Below are 17,702 nucleotides of genomic sequence, written 5' to 3'. Positions count from 1 at the left end.
GGACTCCAATGTATACTATGGGTTCCAATTAAATTCATCGACACGAAGGGTATCGACAGAAATATATGCAATTGATGCAACGAGAGATTACGTAAGTGGTTCGTATCAGAAAATTTGAAAACCGTGTCGTGACCGAGGAACGAGATTGCAGTATGGCCGATCGATCCATGCAATCGTTATCGCTTTGACCGTGGAGGTTTGGAATCGTTGAAATCGTCGTATCCTCGACGGTTAAAATTAATTTATCGCGATGTATCCGGCGCTATTCGGGGTTCGCGTGTCGTCCCGAGGGCCAAATAAAGACCTTCAACTTTCGACCTACGAAACTGGCGAGGAAAAGGATCGCGTGACCGCGGAATCAGCACGATCTCGCGGCCGGAATTTCGATCGTTTCGTCCAGCGTCGGTACTCGAAGGACAGATCGTTGTCACGGGCAGCGACGGTGTTCCGGATCGGGTCGGAAAAATCGCCGACCCGCTGAATAAATTAACCCGTTACGCGGCGAGGTCGTACGCGGGGCGAAACCATTTAATATTTAAGTGGTTGTTCCGGGCTGGACGGGGGAAAACTGGGGCAGTTTCGGAATTTCATAACGCGAAAACTATTCGGGATATCCGTTCGAGATCGCTCGAATTTTTTTGTAACTCGATTCCCGTAAAAATTCTCGCAACAGCGATTGATACCCCGTGAACGGCGAAGCGCCATTAATCTCAGGAATTTCAATAAAACTCCTACGAGGGAAGCTGCAAAGAAGAAATCAATTTCTTAAAAGTGTCGGACATAGACCTCCCTCCCCCTCCACCCCGGAAGACACGGTCGCGAACGTAAATATCGGATTCGTTCGAGCGGGAAAAGAACGTTTTCTATTCTCGCCGGGCAGAGAAAGGAAATTGAACGTCTCTCGGACGACCCTCTCGAATCGCAAAGCGAACGGATTAATATAGGAACTGTTGGGAGTCTCGTTAACCATCGAATGAGCGTATCTGTCAAACACGAAAGGGCCAATATTCGCGCGCGTCGATGATTTATCGATCAATTTCCTCTTCCAGTCGATAGCCGTGTTCCGCTCCATAAAAACCCGCCCGATAAAAGTGACGGTGCAACTGCACGCTCGGGCAACGATTAAATTTCATTCTCGCCACCGTGATCGTCATTAATGGGCCGCCGTAGTCGGGGCTACGTCTACGGGCTTCGCTCGTCAATACAGTGATATTAACTCCCTTCGTCAGAGAGAAAAAAAAAATAATAAAAAAAAAAAAAAAAAAAAAAAACTCAACGATAGAGCGGGCCAGGACCGAAAGCGCCACGAGCAGCGGAATCGACGCGTTCCAGTTTCCCGAATCGTTGGACGATTTCGGGCTCACGATCCCTGTGGCGGGGCTTCATCGACGAAGACATGGAAACGACCGCGAGATTATGAACGACGGACACGGTTTGTTTTCGAACCGTGCCAGCAGTTTTTCGTCGATCCCGGCTTCGACAGGCGTATGCGGGTCAAGAGAGATTAAACGAGAGTTTGGTCGACAGAAACGCGAACCGAATGGCCTTTTGTAAGCGCTACACCGCGAACAACAATGCATTTTTTCCCTTCGACCGTATCGTCATCCCCTTCGCGCATCGGTGAACGTTTGGTTAAGCTGCGCAATTGCGAGCTCGCTAACCAAGGGAACCTCTTGAAAAACCTGCGCTGTCGTTTTTCGAAAACGTCATTCGATGGGGAAAGTCATATTATTCCAATCGTTTACCGCCTAATATTCGCGGCTTCAAAGACAATAAAAAGAGAATTTTCAATTATTTCCCTTGATTCGATCAACGTGTATAAATTCTTTCCACCGTTTCAGAGCTCAGTAAAAAGAAATTCTTCGAAATCGAGATCGAACATCAAAGGTACCCTATTTAACCGTGCAAACGAGCCACTCGAATGCAGTTCCTTTGGACCCCCCGGTTAAGAATAGGATTTTTCATTGCAGCAATTGATTCAACGAGCAACACGTTCGCGATTCGAGATAGTAATTAACCGTGATCGCGCTAGAATGTCCGCGGAAAGGTATCCTTCGACCCCGAAGAACCGAAGCGTCATCGTGCTGAATCGCTGGCTTCGACTCGCGGCGATTTCATTCGTCCCGATCACGAAACGCAATTTAATTCCGCTCGATTTAATCGCGACTCGCTCTTCGTTTACGGCCAGCCCGTTTTCAATGGTCATACCTTAATAGTTTCGTACACAGAACGAAAAGAATCGATTTGCGTGGGAACGTTCGAAAGAGTAGATATCAATCCAAAGTCTTCCGCGCATTTTAACTACAAAAAGTTACAGCGGAATTTATCTGTACGGAAAAGTATCATCTCCATAGCAAGGTTCAATTTTTTCCTAGTACCTGTTTGTTCGTACTGTTTACAGAAGAGTTACAACAGCGCTGTCCCAGTTTCCGGAATCATGCTGCATATTTGCTCGAGAATAAAAACAAATTCCTCTGCGTGGCATATTTGAATACTTAACAAGTGCTGCGCGATATCCTCGTTTTTTCCCCGCGTCTCGCGTATCACCGAATTCCGGATACGAAAAAATGATCGAGCGCGTCGACGGATGAGTTATCGAGGCTCGAGGAGGGTCAAAGAACGATAAAAAAAGAATTGCTAATCTTTGCTTTGCGTCAAAAGAATATTGTTAATTTTTTATCAATCGATGATGGAAGGGAAAGTTTCCTCGATTTGTTAATTTCTAAGGAAGTCTACGGTGGAAAATCTTTTTCAACTTTTGAGAAAGGTTTCACGGAGCCACCCAGTACGTGGAATTCCATTGACGATTTCCCTCGCTCGAAGGCACCAATAAGAAGGCGGAGACTTTAAATTGGCACGCGCTGTAAAAGGAAAAACCGAGACACAGTTGCAACGTAGCGTTTCAGACGCAGGTGCATAATCATCGTCGATGTTAAACCGTGACGTCACGCGGTTAGGTTCGGTAGTTCCCGATGAAGCGCCGCGGGTCACGCGTAACGGGCTCGTAAATAACTCGCCGGTGGGAAAAAGCGCGCATAAATTATTGCAAATTGATACTTGCCGAGATTGTAAATTATATTCCGCCGGAGCGGTGTATTGGATGCAGCCAACGAACCGTGAACCTGCCCTTCGTGCATTTTCTGGCTTGGTCGCATCAAAGGAGCGACGAAATCAAGCCGCGACGCGTCGACGATCGATCGACCACCGTGCTCGTAATTACTGCGCGCTTCTGGTGCAGGATTTTTCGAATATTAGAATTTAAATCTGTGACTTCGTTACGAATAAAATGGTCGATAAAATTTGAATTAAATTAAATTCCATCGTTGAGACGAATAGTTAAAATTCGATAGCGATTTTGGGTGGTTGATTCGAGAGCTACCGATGACCAGTGAGAAACGATCGAATCCTAGTTTGATCGTATTTACGAGTACACTATATCGACCGCGAAAAAGCGACCGCTAAGCGGTTGGGACGTTGAAAGTCGCGTTAAATAGCGGTCCGATCGATCCGCAGGATCCACGAGCGACGTTGGGTATCAAGTTCGTGCAACGAAACCGCGTATCCTTGCGCTGCCCTTAACCCACCCTCCGAACCTAACCTGCGCGACGGCGTTGCAAGTTGCATCCAGCATGGAACGAGGCCATGTGCGCTATTAGATCCACCGCGACCAAGAGAGAGAGAGAGAGAGAGGGATCGACGTGGACGGGTGGTTGGGCGGCGATGGCGACGCGAAGATACGCGGAAACCGGAGGAACGATCCGCGAAACGACGTTCCACCGCGATCCGAGACCGCGACGATTCCTCCAGGTGTGCTCGAGGAAAAATCCCGGTGGAGAAAAGGCCGCGAGTAGCAAAATGGTCGTACGATCGGATGTCTCAGCTTACCGAGAGCCTGGAGAATCCGTATCCCAGAGTTCCTTCTCCGACCAGGGTGTGGTTCCTTCGCGTACGGGCGGGGCCAGGATCACCCCACGGGATTAAGGACTTTGGACTTGGCTGGATTCGGGATGGAAGCCTGTGTGCTCTGTACTCCGGGTACACGGCTTACGACGTAGTTGTGTAGGTGGTTCGCGCGTGTCCGTAAGCCGTTGTTCCTAGGCGTGAGCTCGTAGACGAAGGTTAACGGGGCGCGTGTGTAACAAAGACCGAGACGGGGTAGGTGGGAGAGTGGAGAAATATATAGAGAGAAAGATGAAGGGACGAAGCGTACGCGTAGACGCGCGCGTCTCTGGTGTCTTCTGGCGTGTCCTGGTCGCGCACGTGTATCTCTGCACCGTAGGCGTGTTCGTGTTCCGTGTTCGTGATCGTGTTCGTGTTCGTAAGGTGTCGGTGTGCGTGGGCGCGCGCGCGCGCGCACTGTCGCGTGAGTAGGTCGGCGGGTTGACGGCGTTTGGAGGTCAGGGAGCGAGGATTCTTTCGGAAGAAACGGAACAGGGCGAGGGGGATCGGCCTGGACGCGGTCCTGCCTTCGCTAGGACATTGTTACTCCTATTAGCCGGTGGTCGGTGCGAGACCCGGGACGGCGACTCCTGTGTGCCCGTGGATCGCGATGGTCCTCGACGAGGTAGGATCCTCGTATCGCGTCCCTCTACCCTCTGTCGTTGCTCTCCGGGCCCTCAGTCACGTGACGCATCGCGCCGCGACATCGTGCGTGCTACCACCCAAACGACAAACGATCGCGTCACGATTCCGCGTGCACCATCGATTCACCTCACACGAATCAACGACGTTCCCGTTTCACCGAGTCGCGGGTGGCAACCGCGGTTACTCCCGAGATCCTCGACCTTCGTACCCCCGGAGTTTCGAGGTCGATACGAGGCGTTCTCGCGTCCTGGTCACCGGGACACCCTGTCCCTCCGCCACCGACACACTCTCGAGCCTCCCTGGCAAACTCGAGTCGCGCACTGTTCGCAGCACACCTCTTTCTTCCTTTCTCTCGACCGAATACGATCACTATCGTTCGAAAACCGCTCCTCTCGACACAGCAGCGAACCCACGACTGCGACGCGAACCGTACGAGCGACGGACTCGCTCCCTTCGCACGACCGTGTGCTCTCTTCCAGACCAACGACGGAAAGGGTTCCGGGCGTACGGAGACCTCCGGAGCACTCGCGGTTCCCGCGGACGAATTTCAGGGTAGAAATCGCGAGCAGCGCGTTGCACACCGCGAGGGAGTAGTTGGAGGTGCCGCTTGGCTGGCGGTGGTGCGCGGCGCCATGACAGTGTTGGCTCCTCTGCTACCACCCCCACCAAACATCCCCCACTCGGCTGCTCGCACGACCCCTCTTTCGCCTATGAATCCCCCACGGGACCCCTCGACACCCCGCCCGCCCGACTTCTGCCTCCTCCGCGGCCGCGGATCCGTTCCATTCGCCCCGTCCTGCCTCGTATTTCGCCCCCTCCCTTCAACCCCTTGCGTCCTGCGCCATGGCTCGTGCTGCCTCGGCCCCACCAACGCAATATTGATCGGGCGGAAGGGCGGCATCCAAGCTCGTAACGACTTCCAGAGGTGCCCTGGCCGCGTCCCTCGTGTCATACGCCACCCTTTTTTTACCCATTTTCTCTTCTTCGTCCCCCTTGGACGGTTCTTCGTTTCTTTTTTTAACCCCCCCGCGACCCCCTCCCCCAGGGTGCCCACCGTAAGGGATTTCTCGCGTTTCCGTCCCCTCCTCCTCGCGAAACAGATTCTTCCGGGCTGTGTTCCTCTCTTTTTTTCACTCACTCTCTCTCTCTCTGTCTTTTTTTTCGCCTCCTGGCGAACCGTGTCTCCGGGCGACAGATTTTTTTCTCGCCTCGGACCACCCCGCACGTGGATCGTCGCGTGCCCCGAGTCGAAATCGTCTCGCGGGCCGTGCACGTACCCGGCTACGGGCTTGAATCCGTTTACCCGTCTTCCGCGAGTTGCTCCGCTGCTTTCGTTAGACAAACAGATAACGGCGGTTTCGCGGAGCTTCCATTATAATTTGATTTAATCCCTTCTGGCTTGACGGAGGCTACGACGAACGGGGTTTTCAACGTTCGCGACCGTTTCGGGGTAATCGAATGTCCGGTCGCGTGGCTTGGCTAGCCCGGGGGACAAAGCTTTCTCGACATTGTGCAAGGGTCCCTGTATGCTGGGCTACCTACTTCTCCTCGTACAAAGAAAACCCCAAAATCGAGGAAGGCCTCGTTTACGTTCCCGCTTTAGTGCACGCATATTCAGAATTTTTTCGTTTAAAGCACTTAAAAAATAATGAACTAACGGAGGATTAAGGGTTTCTCCTATGTTTATTTGATAAATTATATCCACTTATATCGTAAATGGAAGTAGCGTGGCTGGTAAGGCATCTGCATGGTAACAGGACGAGCGTGGGATCGAGTCCTGTCGATGAAACTATATTCTAAAATACTTTTTTCTCTGATATCGTAGAATTTAACTTTCTTCGGTACTTCGACCATAGATAATTCGCCATAGGTAGGAATCGATAGTTGCAAAATGTAATTGGCGTGGAACAAAGGAGCAGTTTTCGACGGCCAGTTCGCGTTTGAGCGTAATTCACAGCACCTCGCGAGCGCGCACATAAGCTAAAACCGATTGACCTTTTCGCGCTCTGTAATGGGAATATCCATTGTTACCCGTTTCGATGTTGCGCGAGCTGGATCCGCAAAAGGGTTGATTTCGAGTGGAAACGCCGCGCGGATTAATTGTTTAAAGAATTCATTTCGAAAGCGTGACAGCGACGGGGCTGGACGTTTAAAGGGTTGAACGCGGTATCGAGAAGGTGGGCGGAGAGATGGGTAAAAGGATCCGTAGAAACGGAAAGTTGTTTATCCTTGCCTGGAAGGTACACCGTAAAAAGCCCCCGCGTTACTTGGCTGGAATACTTTCGTCCGAGCATCAGCCGCAAAGGAATGCCCCGAACGAAGCTCCGGGGCCAAGCGGCGTGTAAAATTTAATTAACCACGCACTGGTTCCCGCGCGGCGAAAGCAAGGATGCCCCGGTCTTAATTTATTCATCCTCCGCGGGACCATCGCTCGCAACGCGAAAGGTCGTCCCGCGGACGCTGGAACCAACCTATTCCGCTCGAACGAGGCGTCCTCCCGAGCCAAAATTCTCCAAATCGCATACGAAGGGCCAAATTACAATTCTGGAGAATATTAAATTACCAAAAGATACGAAAGAGCGTGGTGTTTCTCTCTGTGAATAACAAGGTACTGGAAACGCTTTGTCGATGAGAACTCGACGCGATTTTAACCATGTCTGTTCAAGACCAATGGCTCTCAAAACAAATACTACCGCCTTCGACCGCGTCGTGGCTCGCACGAAGCCCCACGACGCGGTCGATTTCGAATTAACATGCATCTATGCATGTATGCGCACCGTCATTAATAATTCAGCCACGCGACTTTTCGCAAGATCAAAGGGACCGCCGAAATTTCACGGTCCATCGTGCCGCGAGCGTTAACGAACGTCTGTAGCTCGTCTCGGTTGTCCTCCAAATGCTCGCTAAAGGGACCACATCGAGACAGGTACAATTTAAAGTACTCGGACGCTCCTGCTTAAACTTTCGGACCACGGGACGCTTATCGTATCGTCTAATAGAATGCTCGAGTCGCGAGAAACGTTCGTATAACGGTTATTAACAGTTACTTCCGTAACCTTTTTCGACCCCGGACGCCGCGTGGCTCGCGAGTATCGCTCGTCGAAAAGTTTCCTCCCCCGATACCGGTCGCGTCCCATCGACGTCCGTTGGAATTGTCTCGAGCCACTCCCGGAGAATGGAAAAGTTTTCGGCGGGGTCGAGAAAATTTCGCGTCTCGTTGGCTCTTTCGTTATCTGCCGCGCGGTACGAAAGTTCGCGATTATCGCGCGACCGTGCATTTCCATGGAATCCCCGCGTCGTGAACGGAAACTCTGATTATTTTCAGCCTGGCCAAAGTGGGGGCTCGGAGGTCTTTGACGAACGTTCGCTAAAATATGTTGCTACTCGAGGAAGAGGGAGAAGAATTTATTGCATACGAGGGTTGATTGATAACTGAGGATTTTAGGCCTATAGAGCATACGAAGGATACACAAATACCAGTTTAATTCTTGCTTTTCAAGAATAAATTTTGCGTACAAGTATCGTTTGTTTAACGCCGACCTACAATTCGCATGGTTTAAGTCGCGTCGCGACGCGCAGGAAGTAAAATAATTAATTTGAATGGCCACGGAACCGTAGTCTGTCGTCCCTTATCAACATTTTCGAGTCGCTGGAAATGCAAAACCTTTTGTGCCGCGAAACAGAGATAAATGTACTTAGACCGGTTCCGTAACAGACACATCTAGCATGTGTAAACGTAACGCTTGTTACAAACTCCACGCGTAATAACCGTTATTACCTTTTCTGAACGTCCTGTACAGATTAAGCCCACAGTGGCGATTGTGTTATTCCGTCTGACACACGCGGCAGAGCGAGTACCACGGGAGAAACGAGACAAACGCGATAAAAGGACGAGGATACGTGCCGCATAATAGATAATAACGAGATACGATGCATCGTTGGTTCGGGGGAGGAAGGGAGGAGGGAGGGGGGTAGCTTTTGACACCTGATCCCCTTCCATTCTCGGCAGACACAATGAGCCCTGTTAAGCAAGAACAGTTCAACCCTCGAGACCCGCGTAAGCTCAGCTTTTGTCTGGCTCGCGACGAAACGAGTGCCTCCCCTAAATAATACCGAACACGCTTCCATTCGCTCTTCGCGTTCCTACGTTCCGTCAAATGCAATATTGCTCGATTTCAAAATTATTGAAACCGTCTCACCCCCTTCGAACAACTCAAACTCCCCCTGTGTAGATTTCCAGCGAAATAAGCATTTCGAAACGAATGTTGTTTTGTTTGAGATACCAAAAAGAAATACGAAAGTTCAACGAGGAAAATGTTTTTCCAGTTGATTCGCTGAATCGGAAGATTAGGCTGTCGTTAACGTTGCAAACACTCGAGGACCTGTTCGTCCCCTGAAACAATACAAAACGCAGGGACACGGTGAACGGATGAATAATTCATTTACACATGTTCGAGTATGAATAAAATATTCGGAAACGGACACAAGTTGAAACTTTGCAGCGATTTGCGAAGCGCGGTGCGATTCCGGTTGCCCGTCGGTTATGTGAGGGGAACAGGAGGTGGAAAAAAAGGTATGGTGGGCGTCGAAGTCGCGCGAAAGGGGGAGGCTGAAAGGGACGAGAGACGACAAAGAGCGACGTTAACGGAAGTTCGGTTAATTCTGGATACGGGATTCTCGTTTCGGTCGGTTATCGAGCAGGAAGATCCGTGATTCACCGCCTCCGAAACGCACAGGATCCTTCGCCACCCCTAAATAACGAGCGGACGCATTGTTCGAAGTGGTATCTAACGGCGTGCAGAGAAACCTCGTAAAAACCGTCGCGCTCATGCATATGCAAGAGTCGCGAATTTATGCGGGCGTTCGTCCCGTATCTTTATTCAGATTTCAACCGCGGGGTATCTTTTATTTGTCTCGAAACGGAGGAAAAATATAAACGAATACCGACGTAACGCGCTCGAAATACGGGACCTCGATAAAAGGACCGGCGCGAACCCGGCTGAAAACTACGGGTCGAGTTCGCGGGATTATTCCGGCAATTCCCCTCGAGATGCAATTTTTACCTCTCCTATGACGGAATCGTTCGCGCCATTCTTTACGTTTACGATAATCCCTCGATGCACCGCTGGTGGCTCTTACGAGGGAAGGGTACAAATACGATTGATCAATTTTGGGCCTGGCTGTCGATCGAAGGTGAATAAGGGAATGTTACATTTTGGAATCTGGGACCACAACCATTGAAACTCATACAATAAACTTTTCTGTTGATTTGTTTCGCTTTTGAGACCCCATTGGATCTAACGAGAGCGAGAGAGACGGAGCACTGATGATCGAATGTCGCATTAGCGTTATAAAATGATGTGAATGCTCCGTTCATAGCGAAGAGTGAAAATACACTGGCTTCCGTTGAAAACGAGGCGAGGACTCTGCCAGAAATAATTTCAAATGGAGTTAATTTTTATCGAGCGCACGGTTCGACGATGGTTATTAAGGGAAACTTACTCTTCGAATGTGTTCGCTCGGATCCAGAGAGACGCCTTGGGGATCTGAAACAAGAAGAAACAACGGTTAGTTTCGGCGGGGACGGGGTAGATACGATAGCAGGAGAGGACGCTGGAACTTTTGCAATTTACAGCTCGGAAAATTCCCGTAAGAGCGATCGCGTGACCGAAAGGCGAACCGGCTCGAGGTCGCCGGAAGCAGCCTAGCACGAAGAGCCACCGGACAGAGTTGCTTTCGGTGCCCTGATTGAGAGGGCGGAGCTGGAAACGTCCACGCGGGACGCAAAAATACCCGGGAACGTTGTTAACAAACGTTAGGAAGCGGATCTGAGACAATAATCGGTAACAGAGACGTTTCACAGTTTCGAGTTTCGAGTTTCCCGCGGAAATCTAGACTCACGAGGGTTGTAAGCTAGTTACTTTTTTTTGGGGGGGGGGGGGCACGAAAGGCAAATTTTATTATTTATTCTTCGTAGGAACGAATCTGGAAAGCGACACGAAACAAAGTTACGTAGACCAACACGTACCATCCAGGAAGCCAAACTTTAATATTCCATTAAATTTAATAAAATTATTTAATATTCTATCACGTTTAATAGAACTGTGTAACATTCCATTAAATTTATCAGAATTATTCAATGTCCTATTAAACGTAGCGAAATCGTTTAATATAAATTCGTAGAATGCTCGATGCTGAACAAAAATTTAATTTCGAACAAAGTTAATTGAAATTTAAATATTAACACTGTTCCTGCTAAAGATGGGAGAATCGAATGACCCTCCGACCCACAAAAATCGTGGTAGAAACAGTGTTAATTTGCAACATTAAGAAAAAGAAGATTCGAAGATGTGAACGCGGAAAAGATTAAAATGAGATACTCGGTGTAGTAATTTCTGCTCTTTTGTTTCTCCTATCGGCAAATGACACCCGCACACACATGTGGGACAACTGAAACTGCGTTCGCGAAAGTCTCCCGGCTCTCCGGAGACTTCGGAAATCCTATTGTATCCGGGTTTAATCGAGGAGCGACGTCGAGCTCCATCAAGACATCTTACTCCAATCAGAAGGAGATAATAGGGGCCGAGCGGAAGACCGTCGGACCGATCTCTCGTAATCGACGACTAAGGATAACCGAACCGGAGGAATTTCTTGCCAGCGACCATCGACTCGAACGGCGGCCATCCAAGGGACAACGATCGAAGATGGCCATTTTTGGTTTGATTTTCCAATAGATAGCAACCACCGTGAATTTGTAACCTCCCATCGAAATAAACTTCCCTTAAAGCTAATCCTTTCCGTCCTCCGACAAAGTAAATAGTCTAATTTCCTTTTATCTCGCAAAGAAGAACTCCATCGTTGTTTATCAAAGCAAATAATATTATATTTCCTCGTATACTCGATGGGAAAAATATACAATAAATATGCTCAGATTAGTACATCGTTGGAATTTGATCATTTACCTTCGGTCAATATAAAATAGAGTCCAAGGTAACCGCGACGTAGGATCGAAAAGATTAAATTATGACCGCTTTCGAAGATTTTTCTCGCTTACCACGAACGAAGAAGTCTTCGACCGGGATTACAACGATCCTCCCAGCTTTCATCTCGCGCACAACCGTGAAATCTGACTTTCAAATCGTTCTTACGTAACGCGACTCAAATTCGAAGACGTATGTCCGCCCGTTGCGGAAATCGCTCGCTTAACCGCGGACCAGATTCTTTTCTCGCGGAACGTCATAGATATAAAAAGAACGGGGCGAATTATTCAGACGTTAGGGTGTCCCAGAAAATATCACACATCTCACTCACTTTATATTATTCTTAAACTATCGATACAATGTTAGAACTCTCGTCACAATTTAATTCCATAGAAGCGTATTACGATAAGATGCAACGTACCGGTGAAGTCGACCTTTTGTTTACCTTTTCGAAAGTCGGACCACAAAACGATGCAATCCGTCGAGCAGCAGGACTTTTTCATTAACACGAAATCGTCGTTCGTAGCGGCCATCGTTATTCGCGTGGCCGTAGATTATCCACTCGAATTCGCCCGCTGCGTTTCCTAGGAAATTGGGTTGGTTGACATTAATGCGATGTTCGCGGCTCAACCACCCGGGCAGTTCCGTCGCAGAGATGCGTTTCCGCGAGGACGACTACCAACCATAAATTGCTAAATACCCGCACTTAAAACGAGCCAGCCACTGGCCGCGGAAGGAAGAGAGATATACCGTGTTCCTACGAAAATCCACTGGTACAATATTATCAACGTAAACGCGTCTTCCCGGAAGACAATTTATCGTATACACTCTTTAGGATCTTTCTTTAACACCGTAGTCACAGATATCCTATTTAAAATAAGCAAAATAGATCGAAATGAACCTGTTAGCATGATGATTCTAGAAGGAAGCTCGCACATTCTGGCTCGACGTTGTTTGGAAAGACGATGGGACGAAGGACGTGTTTACTGGCAGAGTTCTAACCTAGAGGTACGTGGCGCACAACTCGATGTAAACAACACAGCGAGCAACGTATTACTAAAGCGATAATCTGCCGTCTTGAGTGCTACCTGAAGAAGCCACCAGCCAATCAGAAAATTCCTTTTTCTTTACTGGCGCGCTGCTATCTCCGTAACCAAGATGGCTGACAGTTCGAGTTTGAAACAGATTACGAATTGCTGGATTCGATGAACCGTGATTAAATCGTGAAAAATGAAAACGTAACTTGCCTAATGAAGTATCAATTCAGAATGTCGGACTCTAATAATACTCGATTAATAATGGGGGGAGCGGGGGGATAGTCGAAGAGGCTCGTTAGTGGTTTTATTGGCGGAGGACCATTGGATAAGGTCGAAAATAAGTAGGCTCGATCGACCCTCGCGTCTACCGATCGGTATAAAATCGTTATAAATAAATGTCTATTTGCGTGAAAAGACGCGGTTTATATATACACGCGTATGGATCGATAGTTTCGCAGAGTTTAATATAAATGTCGTGGCAGTATTTTCTGCTCACGCGAGTGAGACGGGGAGGGCGGGAGGAGCGAGTCCTCGACCTCTTAGGAACGAGCACGGCAAAGCACGGTACACTCTCTGCCGTGCACCGAATAAATACGACTACGCCGATATCCGCCAATAAAATACGACGTACCATAAATCTACATAAAGCTGTAATGATTGAGAACCGAACGGCGACGCGGTCTGAATCGACCGGTGTATGAAACATTAAGGGTACGTCTCACGAATTGCCATCGTTAAAGCATTAGGCAAACATCCGGCGTAATTTACCCCGAGGAAGGGAATCTCGCGACCTTTTCCCGGGGACGAATCCGTGGGACCATCAATCCGCTCGCAAGCCGGAGTTCTATTAAAAATAAACAGATTTCTCGCGGTACCCACCCCCTACGCGACGTCCGCCATTAATTCACCTCCCTGTAAGAACGCAGTTCCGAGGTCGTTTGCATCTTTCCCTCCAGCTGTCGATTCTGCCCCGACTCTCGTCTCTTTTCTCGCTCCCGGGCTACCAGACAAGGTAAATACCACCGACCACCCTCCACGACGATTAAATGGCTCCCTACCGGAGGACACGACAAGTCGAAATTCCCCCCCTTCGAGCTATTCGATGGGAAACGCCGTCAGCGAGGAAGGGTTAACCCCGATCGAGCCGGAAAACTGCGACTCCGGAATCTAATCGGCCATTTTAAGCTTAGGACTGGCTTCGACTTCGTAATCCGTTAGCTTTGGAATCGTGGACCCACGGTTTCTTACAAAAACGAAGGGACGACGAGTAGATTCGTAAATTTGTATTAAATTATATATGGGCTTATTCAAATCGAGTGCCACTTTGTTATATTTCACGCTGCACTGTGCAACAACGTTGAAAATGATCAATGATAGCCAGAATTTTTTATAAAAAGAAACACAAGGAAGGTCGGAGACTTTTAAGCGTGGAATCTTAAAACAATGGGCGAAGCGAGAGATAATATTGGGAATGGAAGGCTGCAAATTCGAATTTAATCGTTTGCTCCCGTGGAAAGTGTCTCCGAGGGGCGACGATTCCAGTGATTGCGCTCATTTCCAACAATCGTGAGACCGGCTACGAAACGCGGCGCGGAAAGATTCGACAGTTCTTGCTTCCCGAAAAGCTCCCTCGATTGTCGTCGGTTTTTATCGACTGCGTTCGATTCCCGACTTCCCTCGCGGCCGAAATTAAACGGTCTGGGGTCGCGAGAAGCTCCTCGTCCAGAAAATTGTTAGAGGGATCGAGACGTATCGTCGACTTTAACGCTGGAAACACTAAGTGATTTCTTGACAAGTTACGTTCTCATAGAATGTTTTCCACTATTTTTGCTGATCGCCTCCCTCAATTTTATTCAATTTTTCGCTGAGCATCAACAAGTATATCGACCGATGTCAAAGAAGAAAATTTTTTAAAGAGGAGGCGCGTGTTTTGAACGCTCCAATGAGGAATAAGCACGCGAGCCATCGTGTTCGTCGAATCGCGGCGAGCAGATCCGATTATCGGCGACAGGTCCACGGAATCCGCTCCAGCGTGGTCGAAAATGTAACGACCAGTGTCGCGGCTCATAATCTGTTGATCGACAATAACCTGAACAAGGCTCAGAAAATTCACGAACCCTTCCATATTCCCCCATCGCGATCCTGAAAAACGTACTAAAGGATCCGGAGTCTCTAGCGCATCGATTGCAAGTTTTCAGCGATCGAATCGAGGTGAAAAAAACGCAAATTCAGGCGTCGAGGGGGACACGAGCCACGACTTGGCCCAGCAGAGCCGTTTTGCGGGGAATAGGTGCTCGATAAGGGCAAATGTTTGGGAAAAGCAACGTCTCCGACGACGGGTACTCTCGCTTCGGGAGACAGCGTCCGCTTGACCGCTCCCAGTTTCGAGAAGATCAATAGCAAAAGTCGCAACGCGAACCGGCCGGGTTTGCTTCAGAATTCCGTGGAAGACCCTCTTCCTCTCTCAGGTTCCTCCTGCATCGTTCAAAGATACAGGGAGTCGATCGAGTCGGAAGCGGTCGACCGCTAATTTTACTCGACGGGCGTGGGTGAGCCCGGAATCGGCAACCCGGTTGATCGAACGACGGCTCTAATTTTAGATAAATCCATCCGGCCAGCGATATTAGCTCGAGCCCGTGTGGCTGGTACGTGTGAACGCACACGGTGGCCCGCATACACATCGGTCACCTAATAATGCACGTGAAGGCGCGCGCGTACGCTACGGACCGCACACCACGCCGCGAGAGCTCGTCTCACCTTGTTCGTTCGTGTGTTCGCGTGTGTGTGTGTGCGGTTGTCCGTGTGCGAGCATCGAATCGCTCGCCAGGAAATCGATGTCCCTCTGGACGGTACCAGCCCGGTACCAACCTGGGCTAGCTTCCTCCACCAGCGTACGTGTCGCGGAAACGGACCTTGCGTATCGCTTCTGGAGAACCATTTTATTCGACAATGTCCTCAAATTTGCTTCTTCGACTCTATCGAGACGTTTAAGACGGCCCACGGAGAGCACCCGCAGCTCCAGCTTCGTCTGGGAGGTTTCAGATACGTTGACTGTTGTTGGAAAGTGAAATTTGACATAGAAACGCGAGATGAGTGGATGCATAGGAATAGCTGGTCGAGTGCTTGCGGGAGAGAAAGGGTTGAGCGCGTCCCTCTGGCAGCGACTGTGGAAACTGTCGCAACAGAGTGTCTCATGAATTTTTTCCCTTATTTTTTAACGAAGACACCAGGGGAACAGACGCCATCGTTGGGTTCAGCGAGCATCGGTGAACTATGAACGACGAGACACAGAGGAAGAGGATTTTTCGTTGGATGCGTTCGATCCGTCGTTTCGTAAACAGAAATATGCAAATACCGGGGTAACCTTGTTCACTTTCCTCCGCGCGTTCCCAAGCAAACCGCGGACAGTTCGCAGAGCCAGCAAAGAGGAGAGCGGAGGGCTTGCCAGAATATTGTTTCGCTCGTTGGCCCGCTGGGAGAACACATCGAGTAGATTATTCGGCACGCGACGCGCGCAGAACCGCGCACGGAAACGGTCTGTCGAGCTTTCGGGACACTGGGCTTTCGGATCCGGAAAATCGGGTAAATCTAAATTTATTCCCCGCACGCCGCGGGCCGCGTTTCCGATAATTCTGTTTACTCGATTCCGCCCTCTTCGTGGCTCTATTCCGCGCGACCAAGAAAAGAGGCGTGCCAGCCTGTTTCGAACCCCTCAACGTCCAAGAAAACGCGAAAGAATTGCCCCAAAATCATCATGAAACTAAGCTAGATAAACTAGAATTAAACTCTGAAACTTGATCCTTCTCGATACATATACATTCAACCCTTCATTTTCGTACCCTTAGATTTAATTTTCTCCAAGATCTTTTTCAAAATAATGGGACAACGAAGATGGTTTCGACGTAATGCAACGTTCCTATGCATGTCGTTTTTAAGAGAAAATATTTAAAAAGCGACGAGGACGAGGACGAGGAAGAGGAGGACAGCTCGAACGGATTCGTTCGGTCGCTTGTCGCCGTGGAAACGGGAAATGGAGCCCCGAGGCTAACGAGACCACTAAAATGCAAATGAACGGGATCGTTTGAGAGGCTGGAGGTCGGGGTTATGGTCGGGAGTGGCGTACGTGCGTCTCGCTGCCCGGTTCGTTTGCTACTGAGACGATCGGTGGTCGACGCGCACCCATCGACGCGCAACCCGGTGAAACAACCGTGAACGATGCACCGACGCCGCGTCGCGACGCCAACGGCAGAGTGCCTGCATGCGACCGAGTACGCGCAAATTAATAAATACCAGGACCAACATATATAAACGCCAATCCCGCAATACTTCGACGACGCTAAATTTATGCGGGCGTTCGTTGTTATCGATGAGCACAGACTCTACCAGCTTGCACCGTAGTCCTCTTGGATTCACAAAGATAGCATCGTAATTAGTTTGGTTTTCCAAAAACCAAAGAAAGAAGAATGCATTCGTAAAACCGATTTTGTTCGTAGGTTTTAACAGAAAAATAATTCAGCCATCAGATCAGTGATATTTGCGTGTTCATACGAAAGAATTTAACCAGCGAGTTAACTACTGTATTGTACGTGCAAAATCGATAGAATCGATGCAAACGTCGTTCTCCGTATTTATGCAATTACTCAAATAATAAATTCACGCGTGTGCAGGCAACACCGTACTTTTGTTTACTTTACTTATTCCATCATTTTACCCGGCATGAATATGGACGAGGCGGCGGGCAAAATAATTTCGAATTTAGAAACACTGTGAAATGGGTTGTTTTGCATAAAATCGACGTCGACGCTGGAACGGGTAGAAATTCTTCCATTTTCGGGGGCGATAAATTGATAGTTTACGCTCGAAGATCGTTTTTTAGTGGCCCAGCGTGCCCCGTAAAGTTTTCTGTAAGATGGAAACTGACGATACAAGCTCCGCGTACCGAGGAGGAGGATATCGTTGACGCGATTACGGAAGTCGATGAACGATGGAAATGTTTTTATTTGTTCCATGACTTGTCGCGTCGTTCGCGTGGCACGTCGTCGGATAAAAACAGAGACGTCGTCGTCGACCTATCCCCGGATGATTGCTGATCGAATTACCG

At 49.1% G+C, this 17,702-nt stretch overlaps 1 protein-coding gene across 11 annotated transcripts in view; it reads right to left on the bottom strand.

Annotated features, from left to right (window-relative positions):
- Window positions 1-17,702, bottom strand: part of LOC122402214 (protein turtle-like) — a 234,641-nt gene that overhangs the window by 78,026 nt on the left and 138,913 nt on the right. For all 11 annotated transcript variants that reach the window (XM_043405285.1, XM_043404860.1, XM_043405199.1 and 8 more), the window contains one exon: window positions 10,087-10,130. The gene's annotated coding sequence lies outside the window, so the exon portion shown is untranslated. The remainder of the gene's footprint in view (window positions 1-10,086; window positions 10,131-17,702) is intronic.

This window comes from Colletes gigas, unplaced genomic scaffold, assembly GCF_013123115.1.
Source record: "Colletes gigas isolate AHSC1104 unplaced genomic scaffold, ASM1312311v1 Colletes_gigas_Sc00001, whole genome shotgun sequence".
Classification (NCBI taxonomy): Eukaryota; Metazoa; Arthropoda; class Insecta; order Hymenoptera; family Colletidae; genus Colletes; species Colletes gigas.
The sequence above is the reverse complement of the archived record's forward strand: the minus strand, read 5'-3'. Positions and strand labels throughout refer to the sequence as shown.